This window comes from Notolabrus celidotus, chromosome 24 (assembly GCF_009762535.1).
Source record: "Notolabrus celidotus isolate fNotCel1 chromosome 24, fNotCel1.pri, whole genome shotgun sequence".
Classification (NCBI taxonomy): Eukaryota; Metazoa; Chordata; class Actinopteri; order Labriformes; family Labridae; genus Notolabrus; species Notolabrus celidotus.
In genome coordinates, this window is record NC_048295.1 from 1,321,384 (window position 1) to 1,342,170 (window position 20,787).

A 20,787-nucleotide genomic window follows, 5' to 3' on the forward strand; every position below is an offset into this window, starting at 1 on the left:
TGCACATGCAGGGGGCTCTGCAAAAACTGAGGCCTCCCTCCATCATGCATCACCCTTAAGGCCTCTCTGTGTCTCGCTGCTGTAACCCTCACTGTAAACAAACTGTTGTTGTAGCTTCAGAGGTGATAACAGAGAGCTTTACCTTGTTGAAATGGGTAAAAGCTTTCAGTCATGTGGTTCCCTGTGACTGCCAATCCTTGTGCACAAACTGCCATCAGTACATGCTGGACTGCAGCTCTACCTGCACATGGAAGTCTTGCATTTATTTTCACCGCCTCTTGTGCACCACCCTAAATGTCCAAGTTGTCCCTGTGACTCCAGAAACCAACCTTGGCATTGACAACCTTGTGTAGACATGCAAACATTAGCCCTAGGTTTGCTTCTGGCTGCTCGTGCAGGAGCTGTGCCGTCGTATTTCACCTGCTCCTGTGAGGATCTTGCAACTCCCTTGAGGTTGCATTGTCATGAATAATTTTAGGGGTAAAAACAGGGAGCATGCTGCCTCTATGGAGTGTAAAAACATAAATATTGGGTTCTGCTGTAGATGAACGCCGCTTTAGGCAGGGAAGCATCTCGCCTTAGTCTTTTACCCACTCCTGTGAGGATCTTGCGCCTCCCTAAAGGCCTCTTCCTTTCTTGCGACCACTGAAGCATTTATACAAATTGCTGTCAATAATTTCAGAGGTAGAAACGGACAACCTTTCCTTGTTGGAATGCAAAAGGCTGCAGCCTCGCAGTCGGCGTCCTCTGACACGTCATTAGTGATGGGGACACAGGTTGCTCGCTCAACAGAGACCAACTCCCATTAAAAGAAAACACAGAGAGGACCATCCTCCAGTCCCCCCTCCTCTCCTGTCCTCAGGCTACAGGTGGGCAATTTTGATGGCTGCACAAAAAGGTGCCTAGGGGATCCTGGCGTCGAGATAAGGAGGGCTATTAGACCAAAGAAGGGCGGTGGTGGAGGTGTTGAAGGAGAGAGGAGGGGGGCTCACCACGTCAGGCAAGTCCGTTTGTTTTTCCACCCTCCCTCCTTCCCCTTCCTCCCCCCATCTTTTATGCGGGGTGGAGGAAAAACGAGGTGCCGTGAAGCTTGAAAGAGTGCCTGACATCTGAAGTCTTCTGATAGCTCCCCGCGATGCTCGGGAAAAAATTAACTCTGACGCCCAGATCAAGCCTCAGGAGCTTAATTACATCAAAGAGAAAGGGATCCTTGTTAGATTCAATCCAAACAAAAAAAGAAAAAAATGATCAGTAGTTTTCAAGGCTTTGTTTGACATTGAGAAGACGTGAATGTAAAAATAAGAAGAGAAAAGAGTGTGTATGTGTGGAGGGGATAGAGAGGAAGTTTGTCAAAGAAGACGAGCGGGGATTATCAAAAGAAGACAAGTCATTGGAGGGTGGCATGTCAGAAAATCAGGTTTGTACAAGATGCCGCTGCAAGGACACATCAAGCTGAAATAAAGTGACCAGCAGGAAAGTCCAGGGAAGACAATGCAGGGCTTCAAAAAAAGGTAGCTTCACAGGGGCCCTCCCCTCCCCCTCGGCCATCCTATTGACAGGGATGACAACGGTCCCACGACGCACCATTATCCTTGACCGTCAAGCCGACATCAAATGGGCAGGGAGCTGTCCCTGTCAAGACGGAGACAGAAAAGGCCTCTCAGAAAGTACAGAGAGGAAGAAGAGACGGGGAAACGAGAGGGGAGCTTGTTACGTGCGCCGCTCCCCACCTTGGTTTGTCAAATTGGGCTTATTCGGTGAGTACACAAGCCTTGAGAGATGCTCGTTCAAAAGGGAGCAAAAAAAAGGATAAAGAATCAGACATGAATCGGACGACTTGTTCTGTCTTCAAGGGGAGACTCTCTGCATATGTTTACTCAAACCTTTGCTTCACACTTGAAATGGAAGAGGAAGAAAAGCAGAAAAAAGTGCAGTGGGTTGTAACGAGCTTTGAAGCGAGATAAAACAAACCGCTCCTCTGCAGCGCACGTCATTTCATCTTTGTGATGTTAAAAGCAAATTGATAAACAAGACTTCTTGCTTTTAAGGAGTCTTGTCACAAATTCAGGGTGTAGAGGCTTCTCGCTTTCATCAGCGGAGGAGTCCCACATGAGTAAACTCTCGCTTGGCCTCCGAGCAACTTTCATTGTCCTGATGCTGATCATAATCATATAGCGTTTTGTGTGCAATCAGAGAAGGTCTCAGTAGCTTCAGGCGGGCCCTTTATGGCCGCAACCAATCACCTTTGCACTGCTTTTAGAGAAAGAAGAAGAAATTGAGTCTGTTGAAATGAGATGAGCGTCTGTGCCCCGACAGAAAGAGATGAAACTGAGAGGTTCATCTGAGCGTGAGGATGTGTGTTTTTCAGACAGGCTTCAGGCTGCTGCTGCTGCTGCACATAGGAAATCATAATATGTGAAATAATAATGTGGTTTAATTTGGAGGATAAATAAAGTGATTACACTAATTTAGGAGGAGATTTACATTACATATGATGAGGGTGGTTAAACAATAAACACTTTGGTTTGTGCACAAAGAAAGTAGAAGACTTTTTGGATGTTTCAAACACTTTCCTCTGAAGATGAACGCAGGAGGAAAAGCTAAGGGAATATTAAGTTAATGCATGAAATCTGCAGGATGCAACTAAAGTTAATCTGCATGTTTGCCTGCAGAAAAAAGGAGAATAAAAGCCGTTAACTACAGAAATAAAAATGTCTTCCGTATTTTTCTTGACCTCAAACTTTCAAGTTGAGAAACTCTGTATTTCTAAGTCCAGACTGAATTCATATGCAGCACAAGGCTGGTATACATCGGGGGCAGAGGGAGATGTAAATAAGAAAAGGCTCATCTGTCATGACTAATACGAGCACGGACAAACAATGCCAGTTTTTACTGCTGGGCACAAGTTATATTCCAGACCTGGCTCCAAACACAATCTGAAAAGCCTCCAATTACATTTCTTTAGACTGCCTGACTGGAGTTGTAATGTGTGAGGGATGCAAACCATTTGGGTATAAAGACAGCCTGAAGCCAACGCTCTGAGTAATTAAGTGTTCCTGTTTTCATTCGGCCGCGGGCTGAGGAGGCTGCAGCCGTCTGCTCCCGATCTGGACACTGAGGCCAGAACCACGCACAAGGAGTCTTCGTTACGGCGATGATGGCGCTCGTTTATTCAGCTGAGGAGTGTGTTTCAAAGGAAGTGCATCAGATTTGCAAGATATGTAAAGATTGAAAGGTTTTGCATGGATCACCTGACCTCAAACACTGCATAACAGACTTCTGCAGATGTAGCCTCACACACTGAGTCCTCTTCAGGGTCTGCAGTGTCATCAGCAGCATCAACAGGATGTCCAGAATCTGATCACCCTCGTTAAATTCATGTAATCGAATAGAAACAAACATGCAGTGAGCAGAGATGGAGCTGAAGAAATCAACATCCTGCTTTTTAAAGTCATAAGAATTCAGCTTGTGGTGAACAATCACCATCAGTCTGAGGTATACATGCCTCTCTCTGGAGCCTATACAGAGACTGCATATATTGTGATATAAGATTCAGTCCCCACTAACAACCTCTCACAGATTCATGAGTGGGGCCAGTCAGACGGGTCGGTCTAATCATGGAGAAAACACCACAGGCCATCGGCCCGGCTCTGAATCCAGCCAGACGCCCGTAATAGTGTGCTTAACCTTTGAACGAGACGTGTGAGGCCGATTCCTGTCGACCCCAGACGTCTCGTCAGGGTCCCGTCTCGCCGACAAGGCCTCAGTCATCGCTTGAGCTTCAACCATCAGATCAACCACTGGCCCCGGGGCGAACAGGCACCCCTGCTGGGCGCCAGGACGGACCCCCTCCTGCTGGCTGGAGCCTTCATCCCTAACCACAGATGAGGAGGGAAAGGGTCTCACTGCAGTGGCATTGGGCGAGACGCCTTTGTCATGACTGCTGAGATCTCTTGGGGGATTTTACAGCCGACCAGAAACAGATTCTTGTGCCTACAAAGACCCAAAACCTGGTGAGATGAACCTGAAGCTTAGACGCAAACACAGAAGGACTTTACTGTAAATTAGACACAAAGATCTGTGCTCACAGTGAGGAAGGAATCATGCCCTCACTCACATACTCTCACACACTTCAGGAAAGATTTGGGTTTGGGAGAACCGATGATCAGGAGCTGAAAAGTTTCCTGCAGGATTTGTGACTCTGAGTGGCATCTCTGTTCACTTCAGCACAACAAAACAAACAGCTGGAGGCCAAACAGCAGATCTGTACGGCTGTCTTTGACAAAAGTCTGATTGTATTTTCACATTAAGAGTCATATACTCTCCTGAATTATCTCCAGACCCACCAAATAATCAGTTTTTCTGCTGGTAAGCATTTTGAAAGCCGTTGTTTGCCCTTCAGCAGCTCCCACTGAAGAGTGCAGTGTCTTGCAATCACTGATGAACTTTTCAAAGTATTCCTAATTGGATTGGACACAGAATAAAGTTTGGATGGTTATTTTTGTTGTGCATATTCAAGGAACAGGCTGTGGAAAAATGATGTTTACGGCTTCTGAAGGAAACATTTGGCAGCCAACGGTCATTAAGAGGAGTCCCGCCAAGTGAAAAGTTGCACTCTTTACCAAAATACACACGAAATCAAGACATAAATACTCAGAGGGGAAATGCTGCACGCTTGCCTGAACTAACTCCAGCTCTCTATCATTATTTCATTAATTGCTCCTGAAGTCTATGATATAGCGAGCAAATGCACCAACTGTGAAGAGAGCAAGCATATTTCCAGGGCCAAATGTGCAGTTTTATTTTTAGTGTATGGAGTTCTAATGTATCCGCCGGTGTCACATTTTAACTTAATGCAACCAACAGAGGAAGCCTCACTGCCATCAGACTCAAATCTCTTCAGAGGATTCACTTAGTTTGTCTTAACGAGCTGATTGAACTCAGAGATAAAGTCTGAATCCTTATTTCTGTCTCTCTCAGCAGGAAAGGTTCTCATGTTTCCTGAAACATTAACCTGATGAATTAGAGATCCAAAAGAATAAACTGTTCTGCAGATTTTTCTCCTGTTCCTAAATTTAGTTTTGGAAAAAGTTGTTTTGGTTACAGCGAAGAGGACTTTCCAGAAAATGTCCAGATGAAGCGTGAACAAATGCTTCATAAAAACACTCTGAGACCATGAAGTGTTTTCATCTTTTGGCAGACATGGTGACTATTTCATTTTCCTCCATGACAGATTCATAATATCACGTCCGTAACATTTCATTTGAAACCTGGGAACTATGTTTTATGTTGCTAATGTTCAAGGTGTTACTGCAAATTCACAAGACCCTAGACTGCACGAGTGTTAACTTTCAAAATATGTACTTTGATTTTCCCTGATTATTACTGTAAATGTTTAAAAAATATCAAACTAGGAAGTCATGTTTACATTCACATGAGGAGGACTATAGCTTCTGTGTGTTCATAATAAAGGTTTGGGTGTCATGATGTTGTTAGAGGCTCCAAGAGAAGATAACATGTCTAAAATACAGCACTGGATAGAGGCAGAAATTTAAAATTTAGGAGACTAAAATCCCAAATCTCCAAGAATACAACAATCTACAAACAAATTGATATCTGCATCATAAATCCTGGAGTGGAGGTGTGCATGGACAGATGCATCGGCACGCTACAGCTCCTTTAAGTGCTGACATTTATACAACAAGATTCCTATATGCTCTTATTTAATATGTTCTTATATTCAGTGTTGCATGCAGCAGCTCAGAAGCAGAAGTTGGCGTGATGCGTGAGGCCAGGGGACAGGGAGGATCAAACAACCACGAGCCGAGGAGAAGAAAAAGAAAAGTTTTCAACACAAATTCTGAAAATAAGGAGAGAGAGAGAACTGAGCTCTGGCACTGGCTCGGCGCTGTACCCCGTCCAATTTGCTTTGTTCCCGGTTACCTGCCCCTGCCATCACAAGGGGAGCCACTGGGGGCCATATTGGGGCCATCTCTCGCTCCCATGGCCCCCTTTTCTCTCGCCACAGCCTTTAAAGTCCTGCACAGCGATGTGCATGGCCTTGATGTTTGCCTTGTACCCTACATGCAAAGCTATCATTATCCATGCCTCTTGACAATCGCAGGCCCTGTCTTTGTTACATCTGCAGCTCTTTGCCTTGGGCGATGACATGACTGCACGGTTGATCTCTTCTCTTTTACATATCGCTCCCTGTGTCTCTCCTCCTCTCTGCTTTTTCTGCACTCAGTCCGTGCACCGTGTTTGAATCTAACTCTGGTTTGACGACTTGGAGAGTCTTTTACCTCTCAGCCTGTGTGACACCTCTGCTGCTTTGATGCATTTGGCAGCTTTCCACATAACTCTCAGTACAGTCGGGTGAAAAATGTGTATTGATGTTTGACACACGTTTGCGCTCAGGTTTGCTTTGTGGAGTCGTGCTTTTCACACCATTTCTCACGGCGTTTCAGACACAAAGGCCTCAAAAAACAAGAACCCAGAGAGAGGGTTGTAAAAGTTTTCACTATCAGTGAAATGAAACCGCAGAATCAAACATTAGAGCTTTTTAAATGTGGGATAAATCTGCTGAAATCATTGCTGGAGTCAGATCTGTGCTGCGTTTTACAAAGCAAAGATTTTACTGGAGGAGCTGGATTTTTATCCCTGTTCTCAGATCTCTCCTTTTTGGGCTAATATGGGTCACTAGCACAGAGGAAACACGAGAAAAACACTGCCGCTAAAAGCCTCCTCTGCTGCAGAGACATGCATAAAAATGAGGGATTCCCCATTTGTGTCACACGTTCAGCTCTCTGCTTAACAAAAAATGACAACCTTTGTTAGGTGCAGAAAAAAGGAAAAAGGAACATCAATGAGTCCAGGTTGAAAAAAGCAGCAGAGTCATTTACTCCCCAAACAACATTATCTAAATGGACGACAAGAAGTCGCTGCATCATTTGCAGATGGAACCATCTGGAAGTCTGTTGTATCACAAGCTCTCGGTACGACTGCAGCTTTGTTTTGTAGGAAGATTTCAATTTCATCCTCCATTCAGGCATTTTATTTCCAACAGACTGGAAATCAGCGGCTCTTTGGGAGATTATGGTTATGGTTTGTGCGGCAATATTTCTTATTCAGGAGTCGCATTAGAGAGAGGAGGCTGCAGGGCGAAGGCTGGCAGGAAGCTGGAGTAACACAGGTTGATAGAAGGTGATGGTTTTACTGATGCATGTTGGAATACAAAGAAAGACATGCAGCAGAAAATCACATCAACTAGCTAAACAATAACATCATGATCTGTTCCAACTGTTCAAGACTAAAACAGAACAATGTGAAGATGCTGCTCTTCCTCTCCGTCAGGTAAAATAGACATAGCATGAACATTCAAATGCTAAAGTAAAGAGGAAGTCTGCACCACATCGGGCCGGGTCCCATGAAGTCCACATGGGGACAAACACAAGACTTCTAGGAGACGCAATGCTGCTTTAGTCAAATGTAAAAAGTGCATTTCTGTTAAGTTATGCAATGTGCATTAATTACATAATCACCTTCTCCTTTCTTGTAGTTGCATTATCTTAACTTCATCTATCACTAGACTAGTTCCTGTCTTCTGTGCAGCATCTCTGTCTGCATCCTTTTATTATGAAAGGTGTTGAGTTGAGTTAATCTATATGCATGAAAGCCGATTCTACAGGAGCACCTGGTTTGTTATTTTAAAGCATAGGGACAAATGAGCAGGATAAGTTGCATCTAAAAATGTTTGCATTAAATGTATTGAATATAAGTGAGGAGAAAAGGATCTGAAGGTTTGATTGATGAGGTTTCAGCATCCAGCACTCTGCAGGGAGAGCACCTTTCTTTCTGTTATCAGAGGATCGTTTTCCTCTCTAATGTCGGGGTCCTGAGGTGCATCACGTTCGCCTAAATCAGGTCCAATCAATTATCCACATCTCCAGATTCTAAATGTGCCCCAGTGTGCCGCCGTTAGAGTTTGTGTTTCAGTCCAAACTCCAGAGCTTTTAATTAGTTCAGCCTACAGTCTGCCAAAGCTCGCTCGCTCGCTCGACCTTCACTCTCCTCCTCAGCTTGACGTCTGGTTTGTGGGCTTTTCTAAAAATCCTCAAAACACACAAATCAATGCACACACATGCTGACACACACACACACACACAGTCTGACCGCGGACTCCTCAATTCTTCGATTATAAATATTCTGTTTTGATGCATTCACTGTTTCTACCTTTAGTCCCACAGGAGAACCTCCACCCCCCGCCCCCCCCAGGATCACATGCAAACACCACTTGGGAAGTCAACAGCTCTCTCCTCCTGGACCACAGGAGGTGGCTGCTTGCGGCGTTTTCACAAGACCACCACTGATCTTCAGACGGAGGACCTGCAGCCCGCCAGAGTCTGCAGAGTTGTCAGAAACCAGAGCGGGACTCAAAGGCCTCACCACGACTCTCAGTTCTCACAGAGAAGGCAGAGAGGGATCAGCAGATTCACCTAAAACCAGTCGCTGGATGAGTGGAGGTTCTCAATGAGGATATCAGATTTACTGTGGGGATGTTTTAGAGATGTTTATAAAACTAACTGATCAAAAATGAAAATGACAGCTCAGGACTATGAAGAGGAAAAATAAAAGCCCTGTTGATTTTATTTTCGTGTCTTTAGATGACGGGAAGAAAGGTGGCCTTGCTGTTGAAAGATGCCGTGGATGAAAGCAGGTTTTGGGTGCAGCAGAAAGAGAGTGCTGACATGAAACACAACATGCAGCTTCACGTGGAGATGACAGAGAGTTTTTTGGCAGGCTGCACATCCAGAGCTGCAGAGAGACACAGAAAGAGGAACACAGCCGCATGCAAAGTGCGTTGATTAACTTGCATTGTGTTTCTTTGCTAACTGTGTGCACTGCATTCAAATCAAGCCCGAGACAGGGAGCCAGAGAGCCTCCAATTCAACCTCTCTCTCTGTGTCCAATGTCTATTTCAAGACCCCAACCCCCCAGCCCGCGAAATTAATAATGAATGCATCCTGTCCGATTTAATTTGGCGCTAATTAGGTCAGGAAAGTTTGGGAGCGAAAGGTACAGTCCAGGCCACGTGGTCGGGTCTCTCGGTGGGCGCCCACTTTCATGTGGCGAGAGAAAAGTTGAGCGTGGAACAGAGGGATGGCGGGGGCAAGGCCACTGCCAACAGCGCCAGCAACGGCACGAAGGGCCAGGGCTGGAGACAAAGATAATAAAACCAAGAAGTGGCAGCTTCAGAAAGCAGCTGAAAAAAAAAGCAGCCGCCGGGGAGATATCAACTCTGGGGCTCTGCTGAACGGAGAGAGCTGTCAGTCTGTTTGTTTGGACTGCGACCGCTGAGAAATAATTATTCCCTTTTAATTACAATTTGGAGAAAAGGAAACGCAGCGCTCAGGCTTAGCAGGCCGGGGAGGGGACGCTGGTGCAGGGCGAATGGCGCTGCCCAGAACTGCAGAGCAAAGCGCCGAAGGACTCGCGAAGCAATGTTATCACCTTTCACACGCCGCGGAGCCAAAGAATAAACGACTTTGATCCGACTGCAGGAGCACTTTGGCCAACTTGGGTGGCACTCGGTGGTTTAAGCAGAAACTCTCTGGCAGGAAGAGTTCAGAGCACAGAGAAGAGGAGGAGGAGGAGGAAGAGGAGGAGGGGAGGAGGGACAGATGAAGGTGACAGCTATAGAGGTTAACCTCGATTTGAAGTCCCAGCAGGGTTGGAAAATCCCGCCAGGCGAAACATCGCTCTGATCTTTCACATCTAGCTCACAGATATTGTACCAGACGCTGCCAATAATATCTCTTCAGGATCAGCTGACGGCTCAGAAACTCCCCAATATTCACTCCTCTCTGTTTTCATACATTCCCCTCACTCTGTTTTCTTCTTGTGTGTTTTAGGTTGTAAAATAAGTCCTGAATAAATTTGAATACAGAGTTCAGCATGTATGGAGATTGGCAGACAGTCGCAGCTCCAATGATTCAAATGATGCCAACCTGCTTAGTGGAGGCGATCCAGATGGAGTATCAGTTCAAGTACTGTAAATCTGCCTGATTGGAAGGGCTCAGACGTTTGTTAGAGAGGGGGGGACACAAAACCGAGTCCAGCTGTGATGCTTCACCTGGAAACGACCTCAAAACCTGCATGCAAAAACAAGTCTCAGTCTGCAGTCCGCTTTCTAGTGTCGTACAGAGTAGTTTGAGGATTGAGCTGCAGTTTCTGTGACCAACTATTATAATGCACGGAGAGAAAGGAACCTACAGGTTTGAGATGCTTCACAAGCCTCACTGTGCAGCAGTAATTCATACATCCTGCATTCACCAAAGATAGTAACACCAATGTATGACCCTACCTTACTTTAAATGACAACAGAATAAAAACTAAGAACGTGAAAGCTCTATGAGACTTGCAAAACTTGCAAACTAGAGCTTGAGTGAGGAGACGTCCGTGATTAAATGACTGCTAGTGACAGTAAAAGTCAAAACGTACAAAACTTTCTTCCTCTGATTCATTTTTTCCTCTTACATGACCTGGATATAAAAGTTTGACTTGACTTTTAAACTTTATTCTCAGCCTGCACAAGGAAAAAGTTCCTCTGATTAGTTTCCTTCAAACTGTGCCCGGATGAAAACGATGGGTGCTACAGAAATACCAGCGTAGGTTAGGAAACTTAAGCATACATGATGAAGGGTCTAAAGTGAGCTTTGATTTGCAGCCTGCACTGAAGGAACCGGATGTGATTTCCCCATCAGCAGCAGAATATCAGTGGGTGTGAGGAAACCTCTCCCCTCGCTGCAGAGAAACAACACTGGTGTTTACTGTTGCACTAAAATCAGCGGAAACTGAGGAGGTAAGCAACACGCACAGTCAGGAGGAGATACGATCCCAATCTGCATCACAGACTCTGTTTATTTATCTGATCATGGAAAAACTGAATATTCCTTCATATACAAAAGTGTTGATTCTCATCTGGACTTTCCTCCTGAGTGAAAGGAACCCTTTGTGAATTAATTTAAACACCAGCCCAGAGGAAACGGCGCCATTTAAATGAATGAATCCAGTTTTAATCAAGCGCATTGTAAAAGAAGTAAGCAGGAAGAGGTTTTAAGAGTTGTGGCACGAAACAGAGTCCGACCTTTTTGCTTTTACTTTGTGGAGTTATTGAAGCCCAAACCTGCTCCCAGGATTTTAATACCAGCAGACCTTTTCTCCATCCTCTGGGAGAAGAAAAAGTGGAGAGATATAATCCTTTTCCCTGCAGGAGAGGAGACTAGCTGCGAATCAAATTACTCTCATAAGATGGGATGACCTTAGCTACACTTTATTCAAGGCTTCTTACCTCCACAATTTAACTGCTGTTCTTTTTTCCCCCCTCCACAACTTCTTGCCATGCATGAATCACAGGTTAAATGCATTCCTTTCAACAGCCGGGGCGCCCCGGCGACGGAAATATAATTATGTTTTACAAGTCGACTCTTATCTGTAGCCTCCTTCATTTCCCCGCTGACTCTCGCCGTGTTTTGAGGGCTTTTCAGAAGTACTTTACGGTGTGTCAGGTTGCTGTTCCTCCGTGTAAATGCACCATTGTATCACTCAAAAGGTCTCCGCGCTCCGTATCAGGGAGGGAGAAAAAAGCATGGTGTAAATAACCTCCACGGTGCACTTTGCTGCTTTGTGAGTGGAACATGCACGGTGTGAGCTAACTGCTGCATAATAGAAAATAAATGCTTTCCTCGTGTTTTTTATTATACAGTAGCTCCTGGGTTCAATCCACTCCATGTACGACCACACAAACACAAAAAGAGGGTTGAACCAGAGTTAGAGTTCAGAGGCTTTTTGGATGATACTGTACTTCTTCAAAGACTTCACCAGCTCAGAGGAAGTTTACTGTTTCATCCAAAACCCCAAAGTTTTACCTTAAAATGAAGATACTGCACTTTAACATTTAGCACTAAGAATATCTCAGGTGCAAGTATAAACCCTGCATCAGATTTGATGCTTGATGCATTTCATGGATGAGTTTGCAGGAGCCAAAAAGACCCTAAACTCATCATGACTGCACGTTTTTTTTAATTATCTGCAGAAAAAATGAAGTAGAAATTGGAAAAACGTAAAAATAAGCATCATATTTTCATGCATATGCAAGTACTCCAACATGCAGTCACAGTATGTATAAAAAAACAGGACTTTGATTCATAAATTCAGTGCAAATACTCAGAATTGTTTTCTTTTGAGCATCCAGAGATTAAACCCGAATATGTCCCAGTGACCTGCAGCAGGAGTGAACACTGATGCAGTTTGATTGAGTACGAGAAGGATATCGAATGAGATGGAGTCGTTTTGTGAATTACTGCTCATCAAAAACAAATTAAAGCTATTTACATAAGAGCGTGATTAACCAGGAACAAAAAGCAGCTCTACGTGAGAGACAAAGGATGGGATGTCTGCGCCACAATTAAAGCTTCTCTCTCTTCTCCATGTGCAGTAATAACAGACGTCAGAGGACAGGTGTCTGCAGGTAGAGAAACTCTGACTGTGAGCTTTATCAGCCTGTCTTTGTCTAATCAGCTCCCATTGTTCAAACTGTTGTATTCCTCATTAGCTGCCATTGTTAACAAGCTCGTTTAATTATGCTAGTTAGAAGAGCACTGGCGGAGCTTAAAACAAAATAATAATAAAATCCCCCCTTCAACACGTCTTATTAAAATAGCAGGAGGAGAGAGGAGACAAGACGAGGAAGGAGAGGAGGAATTAAGACAAAGCAAACAGGAATAGCAGCTGAAGAAGATGAAATTTAAATAAAGAAGAAAGAAGAAACAAAGAGAGACGGATAAAAATAGTCCATGTGAAACAAAACAAACACGTCTTTGTGTGGTGAAATACCTGCCGGGCTGCTGCCACCGCCGCAGTTAGTCACCGTGGATCCCCGGGGAGAGCCTCTCCTGGGTTTCCTAAAACATGACAGCAAAGGAAGGAAACAAAACACGGGCGTCAGGAGTCTCAAAGCACAAAACACATTATCCTCCAACTGTTACATAACCTTTCAGAAAGACTCACAAACAAGGTGAGGATTAGACAAACGTAAACATCTTTATACAAGCATGTTAGTGTCAGATACAGGGAAATGTGCACCATGTGGATTCAGCCTACACACAGCATCACAAACACATAAACATACAGGAACACATAGACTAGCTTGCATTATATTAGCTGCATTAATTTAAACAGATGATTCACACCATGGTGATTCAGTCTATCCTGCCAGTTAAGCTCTGCCCACTGAGGCCACTCCTTCATGTGTGTTTTATCCCTGAAGCTGCAGGTTCAGTGTGCTCCCTGTGCCGCTGCAGTGACAGGGGGAGGACTGGGTTTAGTTTGGGGGGCTGATACAGGGAGTAGGTGTGAATTATGCAAATAAACACTCTGACACAAACTTGGACGAGGATCCCGAAGAGGAGGAATTGGCTGAAGGTGGAATTGTTCACGTGTTGGTGGAGGTATCTGCCCCCCCTCCTCTATCTCGCTCCTCTACCCTCTCCTCGCTCTTTACCTTGAGGCGGGAGCTTATCTTATTTCCTGCTTCTTCTTTTTTTTTTTTAAAGAAGTGTCAGGATTAACATAAGCACCTCCGCCATTGTGCTCCCACTCAAAATAATTTTATCTTCCTTGGGCTCTCCTGGGAGACAATTGTGGTTTTATCAGGTGAGCGAATACCTCCATAACACCCCCCCCTCTGATAGCGTATGAAATGTGCTTTTGAGGCCCGCTGCTGCTGCTGCCACCGCCTCTCTGTTTGCCAGGTTATATTTAGCACCACACTTCTTTTCTGCAGGGAGGAGGGAGGATGACACAGAGAGGGCCTCGGGTGGGTGTTGGGGGGTGTTTTCCACACACACACACACACACACACACACACCAGCTGATTCAAAGGTACAAGGGAGGATGAAAGACAGCGTTAGTTCGGATTATCTCACTGCAGAGAAATAGAAACTGCGTTTGCACCTGCAGGTGAAACACTGAGTCAGAAACAGCACTCCTGGAAGTTTGAAACGCTCCCTCTTGGTCTCCCCCCTTTGCCCTGTGGAAATTGCCCATTAAGGGGATTTTTTTTCTTCCTCTCTCTCTCTCACTTGCCAACTGAAGTCGACAGGAAGCAGAGTAGGAAATGATATAATGGTCACAGACTGGAGCATTTCTCCGGTGCCCAGCTGCTCCACGTTTGACCTCTGTGACTGAGATCAGGGAGGAAGAGGAGGAGCTGCACAGAGTAAGAGAGGGTTAAATGTTTCATTGTCACTTCTATGATGGAGGCGGGGTGTTTTAGACTTTAAGTGCATGCAATGCATCTGTCAGTGTGACGAGACTGAGTGCAAGGAGAGTCTTTTAAATAAAGAACTGTAAAGATTAGATCACAGAACATTAAACGAAGACAAAGTCGAATTAGAAGGATCATTTAAGATTGAATATTTTATGAAGTTTGCTGATGTGACAGAGTTAACAAGAATCCTGTCACGATGCATGCTGAAAGTGTGTGTTTGTGTGTGTCTGCATGCATGCAGGAGACTTTATATCTCATAAACATGCAGCAGGAAATACAAGAAGTGGTGTTACTTAATTTTCTTTGGAGCACAGGAGGAAAAAAAAGCCCCTCATGCAGCCCATCCTCTGCAGGAGCAGGTAGCTTTCATTCTGCTGCATCACATGTTGAGTGTGCAGTGTCAAATAAAGTGTTTACTTCTGAACTCCACTGAGACTGAGAGGATCTGATGCTGCATTCATGTGCTCTGTTAAAAAATGGAAATATAAAAAACTGCACAAATGTTTAAGGAGAGCATAATAAATCAAGGTTTGATGTTTCCAGGAACAATGATCATGTTTTTTATCAGCTGCTGCTCATGTTGTTAAAAATGTATTTCTGATAAATCCTCTGCAGCGTATTCTTCCTGTTATGTTTCTTTTGTGATCTAAAATTCAAAGAGCGGCTTTAGTTTCCTTATCTGACTTTCCTGCTCACGTTTCAGTGAAGTGATAAATATTATGTGGACTCTCTCCTGTGTTTGGACATGAGCGATGGACGCAGAGATATTTTCGAAGAGTTCCTCTGCTAATTAGGCGCACAGTTTGCCATCTCATCCAAATTTCTCTTGACTGGGGCAATGAGAGAGAAACCTCGGAGCCAAAGTATAATATGAAAGTTTTGCCCCCCTCCATCTGCTGAATCCGCGCACGGAGGCTTAATTGGGGCCAAATCTTGTCAAAGCCTCTTCTCCAATATTAGTTTAGAGCGTGTTCACAGGAGATCACCATAAGGAGGCAAACTTTTAACAAACTAACGCTCACTTTCTTTCTGTTTTTCAAATTATTCAAAGGCTTAATAACACCTCTCAGTGTAAGATGATAAAAGTCCAACAGCAGCAGAAACACATCCTCAGAATGAGCGGAGGACTTAATGACCGCCTCTGAGTTCAACTGAAACTTTAACCTCAGAGGGACAGAGCTCGACAGCGCATTATTATTTCTCACTTAGGTCAAACCATGTGCAACAAACAGGCTCTCATATGCAATTAAATGCAGATTTTATGTGCATTGTTATAAAGAATCAAGTCCATGCATGCTCCTGCACCAATTACTCACTTTAAACGTCACAGAGCGGCTCCTAAAGTGTCACCTCTCTGTTCTCTGACGTGAAACATCTGCAGGAAGGGTTCAGTTTGACCTCAACACTGCAGATGTTGCATAATGTCTGATTTAATTAATCTATTTTACAGAAATAATGCAGATTACTGAGCCTGACATTAAATAACAGTCCTCAGTTTTCATGGCGTCAAACTCAGAGGGTGAAGAGTCTGTTATTTGCAGACGTGATGCACAGCTTACAGGTGTCTGCAAATATACCAATCTTGAAACAGATCGCCTGTGGCTAACACACCGGTTATTGACCTTTAAAAAACACCAAGCTATCCTTTAATAAAAACTAGCAAACCTGTGCTTGTAAGGTGAGATATTAGCATGCTGCTGATGATCACAGTTTGATGTATGCAACTCTAAAACTAAAAAGTGAAGGAGCAGGTAGCTGCTGTGTGAGAGATTCTCTGGTTCACTGATTTGTAAAGTCTGCAGTCATCAGTGTCCAAACTTACAAAGCTGAGAGTGTTTACTGACATGACAACATAAGTGTCATTATGTGTCTGATTCCCACTAAAGCGAAAGAGATACTGGTGCCACTAATAAACACTGACTCCATTTCAGGCCGGCTTGTTAAGAAATGTAAAAACATGTATTTTGGTTTGTATTTGTTTCACTCAGCGGACTCAGTAATGCATTTTGTTTTTGTTCACAGCGACTCTCAGCTGTCAGCGTTTGAAACGTGTCCTCCTGGGGTTCAGCAACACTTACACGCTCACCATGATAGCTGTGCATTAATGTCACTCACTGCCTTCTGCTCACACACACACACACACACACACACACACACACACAACCTGCCTGTTTGTGCTTACACACAAAGACAAATATAGTGGCGGCTATTTCTGTCGCACAAACATGTTAGCAAACACACAGGAAGCTATAGGAAGAACACACATGCACCTATGGACCATATTTGCTCATGTGTGCAGGCTGACACACAAATCTGCACACTAACACACATGCATGTACACACACACACACGGCTGACTTCACACCTTCAGCCACAAACATTTGCACACAAACACACATTTATTCACATTCTTCTTCTCCCTGCTTGTTTGTCTGAATAACACACACTGATTGTACCTGTTTGGACACATAAAGCACACACACACACACTTTTTAAGCATCATATTTACGTGGTTGCAGCGTCAGTCGCCGGCGTTATAATCTCCGACACATTTACATAACATATATTACCCTGCTGTGTTGACGGCCGAGTAAGTACTCAAGCTCATCCCGGCCCCTTTTCATATTTACGGCGTGACTGATTTAAGATGGACTGATTGTGGGGATTTAATTACGGGGGACACAATGGCCACACAATTCTGTTTTCTTCTCCTCCCGTCTTGCGAGGCGCCGCTGACACGCCGCACACTCGGCTGCACACTGCCGAGGAATGTTTTACACTCCAAATGAGCTGTGCTTGCAGAAGAATTTAATTTGATCTGCCGCTGTAATTGTGCTCTCAAAAAAAAAAAAAAAGGAAAGAAAAAGTGGTGGAAGAGGAAGAAGAGGAGGAAAGGGGAGGAGGAGGAGGGGATGTTGGAGCATGCTGGGGTGGGAGGGGTCGTAGTGCGTGCAACTTTAAAAATGTAATATGCACAAAAAGTAAATTAACTCAAGAGGAGAGGCCCTTGTGATGTGTTGACACTTGCACTGGGAAGAGTGGAAGGAGGAGGGAGAGGGGGGTGGAAAAGGAGAAGGGGAAGAGGGGGGGTGAGAAAGAAAAAGAAACGGCCATGATAAAACACCACAAAGAAAAGCGTTATGAATTTTATTAATGACTTGCAAGACAGTATGCAAAACATCAAAGGTCCACGGGAAAGATTAATGACCCTGTGTGAGACTGTTTAATTACCTCCAGCTAATTAGATTCTTGACCAAATTTTTAATATCTGCGTTCGTGCCCGACGCCTAATTGAGATTCCACCATATTTATCAATCTTTCAAAATAAAAAAACTATCCTGCAGCTTTTCTTTTTCTTCCCTTTAGCCTTTTTTTCAGCACTTCTTCTTGACACTTTGTCGCCGTTTAAGGAGCGCTCGTGAACCCGGCCAGGTTGAAGAGACGGAACGTAGATCCAGAGAGGAGGATTGATGCTTATTTACAAACAGGGGGAGGGGTGGTTATCAATCTGATCTGGGTTTCTAATGAAGTGTGCATGCTAATAAACAGACTTAGCGAGCTCCGTCAACTCTCCTTGTCGTGCCGTAATTCTCTTATCTGGACCTGAGCTGAGGAGCTCTCCGAGGAGCCGCTCTCCATCTACGACTCGTTTTCTTCCATTTTCCTCCTCTGGATAATCCCGGTTACTGTTTACCAACACACACACTCACACACTGGAGCACAGATTCATCTAAATCGTTGCCTTTGAACTCACAGTGCATATTATCTGTGCTGTGACCCTGATGTTGTTGTTGTTGTCGTCGGTGCGGCTGCTGCAATAATTGCACTCGGATTATTGCGGTGAAGTCAGAGAGGACTCTTCCTCTGGGTTCGAGGTTTTGGTTTCTACCTCGGTGGCAATTTGTGGAGTAATTTCTACATCTCTGGGTTGTTTAAAGACGGAGATTATGGCCTCATGTTTGTTACAGAAACTACCTGGAGGTCACGGGGAGGATGAATAACTATTTTCTGCACATTAGTGTTTATTTCTTTTACTTTTTGACTTTAAAACACAGATTGTTTTTCCTTTTTCAGGATTTAAAAAATATAAAAATGCCCAAAAAGGAAAATCAGTCATTTTTTGAAACTACTAGTAATTCAAATAAATAAAGTGACTTCACTTCAGCCTTTGTACCCACTTTAGTTTGTCCTAAATTCTCACTAACTTCATTTTTTGTGTTTTTATTGTCACTTAAATCACAGTATTTTCACTATTTGTGGCTAGCTTTCACTTTATGTTTCTTCTTTAAAGCCAGAGCTTCAAATTTGACATAAAAAAGATCACAATTGAATTCATCAACCTTCATATATGCATCACTTCTCTATTTGATGTATTCTCTGTCTTCCCTGAGAAGCATTCTGCAGAAACCCGTGTCCCACTCTTGCACACTTGGACAAACATTTAGTGCACAGACCTCAAACTTGTCCTTTCTGTGCACAACAATGCTCTGCACTCGTGTTTCCATGCACAGCACCATCTGCTGCCTGAACGTCCGCACTGCAACAGTAACCCACTTCAACAACTAACAACCTGCACAAACAGAGCGGCAGCCCTGCAGCACTTCTCTGCAGAATCATATCACTGTGTCAAGTTTCACAACACTAGTTAGAGAGGGGGGGTTAAGCCTTAATTAACATGCCTTCGTTATGAAGATGTATCTAAGAAGGCCTCGTTTCTTCCCCTTGATACCTCTCGTTTTCCCTCTTCCTCCCTTTACTTTCACTCGCTGCATACTCTCCTCTCCTTCTTTCACTCCCTCCATCCATTCATCCCCATCTGCCTCTGTGTCTCCCTTTAAAGACGGAGATCTAAATAGGAGCAGATCACCTCCCTCGCTGGCGTTTCATTAGAGGCAATTAGAAAGCCGAGGCTGCAGCGTCCCATAAGGCTCGGCGGGGAGAGGCGAGGCGCGGGCCGCATTAGCTCGTTGAGATGAAGTATGTATGACAACGCTTTCATCAACGCGCAACAATTCCTCGCCGACATCTTCCGGGCCGAGTGTCAGAGGTACCATTCTGACAATTATGACAATTAACACTGTCAAAATAAAGCCATTAGCTTAGCGAGAGGGCAAAGCAATACACTTAATTACAGGGGTTTCTGTCAAAACGGATTCCCTTCAGAACACTTCCAAAACCAGGAAGAAATTATACAAGTTGGATGTTGGATGATTGAAGGCGGGCTAAAATATCCAGAGTCTGCAGCTAGCCTTCAGCGGAGGTACAGCTGAGCGGCTGGAGGAGCACAGACTGGAGACTACACTGATTTAGATTTAACATTTTTACATTTCTACTTTTATTTTAGATTGTAAATTCTGCCTGTACTCATGCTAAATCAACATTTCAGTGTGTTCCATCTCCTCTCTGTCTTTTTGTTAGGGTTTGTAGTTTCTGCAGCAATAATAACACAACCAGAGGAGCAGACTCAGACCTGAAGGTAGAGCTTGCACTGGAGCTCTCTCTCTTAATCTCTCTCTTCATGAGTCTGGTCCTGCTGGAGGTTTCTGCCTGTTAAAGGAAGTTTGTCCTTGCCACTGTAACTTGCTAAAGCTGCAAAGTGCTCTGCTCATGGTGGATTAAGATGAGATCAGACTGAGTCCTGTCTGTAAGAGGGGACTGGATCTTATCCTGGTCTTGATGTTGGGTCTTTGTTAATAATAGAACATAGAGGATGGTCTAGACTGGCTCTGTTTGGCTTGTTTTATCTGTTATATCTTCATGTTTTTGCAGCAGGGACTATTCTATAAAACAGCAGATTATACCTTGTGTCTTTTTAAATTTGTTTTTATGTCCGTCAGTATTCATTTGTGTACATTTTCTGCGTCTTGAATTTATCCAAACTCTAGAACAACAAAAGCCACTCGGTCTACTTTCATAAGGACTGAAGCTCTGCTTGGCTGCTGTGCAGGCCCTCCTTCCCTCTTATCAAAGCATCTTAAGTGTTCATTAAAGCTCCATATATCTTCGTAATAAATGAGATTTGGCATCTAAATGGCATCTGAAATGATTAAAGTAAAGGTCATAAATCACATTTTCTAAGAATGCGGATCCTGCATTGTTGTAATGCTGGCCTGCAGGCAGCGTGTATTGTTTTTCACTACAGCTAACTTTTTCCAACGTGCTTCAGTCAGGAACAAGAAGTGATCAACGGGGCGCACAGAGTTTTAGTTGCAGGTTGAGCAGAGTAAAAGGTACATATCGGGGGTTGTAGTCGGTAAAATGATGTACGATTGAGTTTTGTCACCTTTGAAATATGCAGCACTTCCCATCTGTGTGCAGACGCTTCGGGGGAATCTGCTCGACTTTGACGTGACAATGTGAAAATACAATTACACAATCCCGAGGGAAGCCCCGGCCTGTCACATTATATTTACCTTGGGTCAAAGCGCACATGCACTCTCTTCCCCGACTATCCATCC

General features: G+C 44.1%; 1 protein-coding gene across 1 annotated transcript in view; it reads right to left on the bottom strand.

Moving 5' to 3' along the window:
- Positions 1-20,787, bottom strand: part of zeb2b (zinc finger E-box binding homeobox 2b) — a 381,554-nt gene that overhangs the window by 318,995 nt on the left and 41,772 nt on the right. Inside the window, exon 7 of the mRNA XM_034677852.1 lies at positions 12,895-12,962. The gene's annotated coding sequence lies outside the window, so the exon portion shown is untranslated. The remainder of the gene's footprint in view (positions 1-12,894; positions 12,963-20,787) is intronic.